Here is a 4,967-nt window from a genome sequence, read left to right on the forward strand (position 1 = left end):
CTTTTACCAAACATGTAATGAATCAAAATAACATCACAAGAAATAGCATGTGAGTGCATGATAGTGGTTTATTTTTAATGTTTCATAAAACTTAGAAAACAGAAGTGTCATGAAGCTTCTTCATTTTCTTGAGAGTTGGGGCTGAGTCCTGGTAGTGGGTTGAACTAATTACCTCAATTCTTCAAATTTATCTGTATTCAGTCTTTGTCCATATAACGTTGCAGTGCCTGTGAGCAGTGCTTACTTTGCTAACTACTTGAATCTAAGTTCAAATGTGTTACCTGTTACGGTAGATTCATAGGGCTGTCATAACAAATTGCCACAAACTTGATGGCTTAACACAACAAAAATTTATTCTCTCCAGTTCTGGATGGCAGAAGTCCCAAGTTAAGTTTGTCAGCAGAGTTACACTGCATCCAGAGCCTCTAGGGAAGAACATTTCCTGGCCTCTTCCAGTTGGTAGTGGCTTCAAGCATTCCGATCTCTGCCTCTATCTTTCTATGGTTCTCTCCTCTTTGTCTGTGTCTGCCCCTCTTCTCTCTAAGTACTCTTGTGTCTAGATTTAGGGCCCACCAGCCACAGTAATCCAGGATGATCTCATCTTGAGTTCCTTTAACAGTTATATCTGCAAGACACTTTTACCAAATAAGCTCACTTTCACAGGTTCTGAAATGTGGGTGTATGTTTTTAGCAACCACTATTCAACATACTACATCTACTTTGGCCAATGACAGCCTTAGCAGATGTGACGTGGAGACCTAGCACTTGTGAGATGGGGTTTCCTCTCTCTGTCTCTTTTTTTTAAATATGGACTGCTTCAAGAATTTGCATGTCATCTTTGCACAGGGGCTGTGCTAAAACTCTGTATTGTTCCAATTTTAGCATGTGTGCTGCTGAAATGAGCACTCGGGCTTCCTCTCTTGCACTTCTTCTTGTGCACATCTCCATGAAAGGTATGTACTTGAGTTAGGGACCTGGTCACAGGAGCAGGCAAACATATCGATGTTCCAAGATGTGGCATCCCAGTCAAATCCAGACTATAACCAAACCCTTAGCTGATTTGTAGATGCAAGACAGAGTCCAACTCAACTAAACAGAACAGCCCAAACAGGCCCTATCAAACCATCTAAACTCCACAAGTTTATGTGAGAAATAAATATTTACTATTGTATGCCACTGTAGTTCTGTGTTTGCTCATTAGGCAACAACTAATTAGCTATGTATATATGTATGTATGCATTTTTAATCCCTTTTATTCTTGAGGACTCATTCTATGCTCTATGTTCCTATAATCTTCCCTTACTTCAGAAATAAAAGTTTTCACTTCTGATTCTTGTATATTCTCTGAACAAAACTTGCTCCTAGAAAAGTATCTGCAGCAATTAACACATGCTAATATGAAAATATAAGTCATTTAAACTTGTCTCAGGGTTATTTATCATTAATAAGGTAAAAAGTACAAGATGGGTACCATTACCATGCGAGTTTCAACCCACAAGAACACTGAGACACAGATGGTTGAGTTAAGTTGCCCAGAGTCACACAGTTAGTAAGCAGTGCAGCTTTGTATAATCCAGCGTAAGTTCCGGAGACTCTGTTCTTACCCTATACTATCTCATACATATGATGACAGAATAAGAATCTGCTCCTTTACTCAAGAGTGTCAAGCATTAGTGACGGAAGGCAGATGGAGGAAGGCCATTTTAAGAAGGGATTCCTGATGTACAGAATTTGAAAATACTTTCATCAGACCTTTGGGAAACCTGGGGCTTATATTTCTGTTATGGTTCTTATCTCTATCCAGTCCAACCCTATTAGTACTACTGCAAGAATGTACCTTTTATTATTAGCCACGTGCCCCATGAGAGCCCACTGAATATTTGTGGAATTCAAAATCCGTTTTAATAATTTATAATCTATTTTATGTTCCCTAAGCACTCAGTCATATATTAGTTTTGATTTTCCCCTCACAGGGTTGTTGGTATTGTGTAAATAGTACCTAATCTAGCCTTATAGAGTGTGTATGTAGTATGTCACTGACATGTATTGATTTTCCATTTGCTTAGGTTCACAATGCATATTAATATGAATTTAACACTAATGCACAATCCACATTCTTTGCAATACATGTAGAATAGAATTTTAATAAAGAGATTAAAATTTTAATGTTCAAATATTCATTATATATGCCAGGGAAGTATAAGGCAATTTTAATGTGTTAGGACAAAATTATTATGTAATGTGAAGATAAAAGGAGAGACCTTGGACATAGATCTAATTGTTTTTCAATACTGGCTCCAGTATTTACTAGGTGTTGGACCTTAAGCTTGCTACAATCTTCTTTTCTGTGTAATACATGTAATAACTCACATTAATGGTAATGAATATAAATTATTTTAATCACCTGAAAAAAAACACAAAATAACAAAACTTCTTTCATATCGTTTACCTCTTTCTCCTCCAAAAAACTGCCATATTTACTGTTGATCTCTTGGTGGTTGTGAAACAATGTTTCTTCTATTGCCTTCCTTATTATAAAATGGAAATAAAGTTAATAGCTGCTAATGTTAGTATTATCTTTATGATCCTAGCTGTGGAGACAAAGACACAGTGATTCACTTTCTAAGCTGATTCTCAACTCTTACTTCTGAAGGCTTTTTCTAGACTAGGTTAGTCTTTAGTTTCACAGCTATTGTAACACTCCTTGCGTTACATTTTATTTTTGTGTTTGTTTATAAAATTGAAAGGTATCTTTTTTATAGTTTAAAAACTCTGGGGATAGGCAGTACTTATTATATAATGAGGATTTTGTTAGGAAATAAAATTGTTTTCAATTTTTTTTTTTAAATTAGCAGTTCTTAAAGCTTTTTTCCCTAAGGCTTCCTTTGCATATTTAAAAAATAAATACTTTATGTATTAAAAAAAAACCCACCTACTCCACATACTTTAAAAAGTTGAGAAAAATGAAAAGTTTTTGTTTATGTGGGTTAAATCTGTCACTATTTACTATATTAGAATTAAAATTAATTATCAAAATATTTATTAATTCAAAAAAATAAATGTATTACGTGTTTACGTGTTACACATTTTTATTCTTATTTTTTTAAGATTTTATTTAGAGAGAGTGTGTGTGCACAAGAGAGGGAAGGGGCAGACGGAGAGGGAGAGAGAATCTCAAGCAGACTTCCTGCTGAGCACAGACACTGATTGCTGGGGGGGAGGGGGTTTCAATCTCACAACCCTAAGATCATGATCTGAGCTGAAATCAAGAGTCAGAGGCTCAACCAACCGAGCCACCCAGGTGTCCCCACATTTCTATTTTATTTTATTTTATTTTATTTTTTAAGATTATTTATTTGAGAGAGAGAGAATTGAAAAAGATTATATCATTTTACATTTTTGCAAATAGCTTCAATGCTTACTTAATTGAAGACAACTGGATTCTCATATATGTTTCTTAGCTCATTCCATTGCAGTATTTTGTTTTGGTTGAAATACTTTTAAAATACTCCAGACCTGTGTGCCTTAAATTTGTGAGTAAGAAATCAGACTTGCATAAAACAAGTCATTTCCATCATTTCATATTCAGTTTCTCTTCTGGCAGCATTTTGCCTTGACTGGTTCTTTACTTCAAGGGGTAATGAATTTTTGTTTACATAGGTCCACTTGTTTCTGGCCCCTCTTTATTAACTCACTTTCCTTTGCCCCCACCTGTATAGAAGCAATCTAATTTCCCCCTGGTAATCAAGACTGTATGGACTGAATGTTTGGGGACCATTTAAATGGATGAAGAAACTAGAGCTCTCTCCCTGCCATGTGAGCGCATAGCAAGAAGGTGCCTGTCTGTAAAAAGGAAGAGAACCCTCAACAAAATCCCAGTCTTACTGGTACTCTCATCTCAGACTTCCCAGCCTCCAGAACTGTAAAAAATAAATGTCTGTTATTTAAGCCACCCAGTCTCTGGTATTTTGTTATAGCAGCCCAAGCTGACTAAGACAAAAATTAATCACTCTAGCCAAAAAAGTAACTCCCGTATTTACATTTTTGATGTACCCAGTGGACAATTGCAGCAATCAGTTAATAAAATTATAGATTTATTACCTAGTGGAAGCTTTTCTCCCTTAGAAAGTAGAACCTTCTAAACTCACTAAGTTATGGTGGAGGAAGACAAACAAAACAAAAGCATAAAGATAAGCAGTTTATTATGTATAATTGCAGCCATTCCTACCTTAATTTCTTAGTACCCACTCCCCTCAACTCTGTCTCAGGAAAAAGTGCCATGTATTGTTTGCTAGCTTAAGATATATACCTTATTCTGTTGGTTAACACGCCAACTTCTCAAATTGTCTCCCAGCTGGTGTCATAACTGAGCTTTCAATAGGCCACTTCACTCTTCTATCAGGTTGGCTGTTACTATGTATGAGGTACATAGTAAGACCAATTACATGGTTATGGGATCCATTTCCTCAATAAAATGGTGAATTGAGATAGTGTTGTATGGAGTTAACATGGTAGTGAATGAAACAATTGATTAGTCTACAAAAGATGATACTAGCAGAATTAAGTCGTGGAAAGAAAAAACACCTAAATTAGTTATGCTCAAGAGGATGAGTAGCTGCCTCTTCAGTGACTAAAGGGGTACAATGTAATCATTTCTTGCCAAGTGGTTAGCAGTTCTATCTGGGAGTGGTGCAACATCAGGAACTCACTATTGTTTTCTGCTCTTTGCAAGTTTGGTACTCAGCTAGGGTAGATAGTCGGACCGGTTTTGGTTAGGATGAAATACGTCATGATGAAATCTTACCCTCTAACCCTATTGTTATGGCTTCTTTGTATGTGGGTTCATTGAGCAAGCACCAGAGTAGATGGATAAAAAAGATTCGTCTACAGAGGATTGTTCATCTTGTCTGGCGATTATTTAGAGTGGAAGACCTCTTCTGTTGCCTATCCCAAGAAGTCCACCTGCA

At 36.3% G+C, this 4,967-nt stretch overlaps 1 non-coding gene across 1 annotated transcript; it reads right to left on the reverse strand.

The window, feature by feature from the left end:
* Positions 1-801: 801 nt before the first annotated feature.
* LOC113926084 lies at positions 802-906 on the reverse strand. Its single transcript, XR_003521166.1, has one exon. It is a non-coding gene; the product is annotated as a U6 spliceosomal RNA (small nuclear RNA).
* Between the last annotated feature and the right edge of the window lie 4,061 nt (positions 907-4,967).

Source organism: Zalophus californianus, chromosome 2, assembly GCF_009762305.2.
Source record: "Zalophus californianus isolate mZalCal1 chromosome 2, mZalCal1.pri.v2, whole genome shotgun sequence".
Taxonomy (NCBI): domain Eukaryota; kingdom Metazoa; phylum Chordata; class Mammalia; order Carnivora; family Otariidae; genus Zalophus; species Zalophus californianus.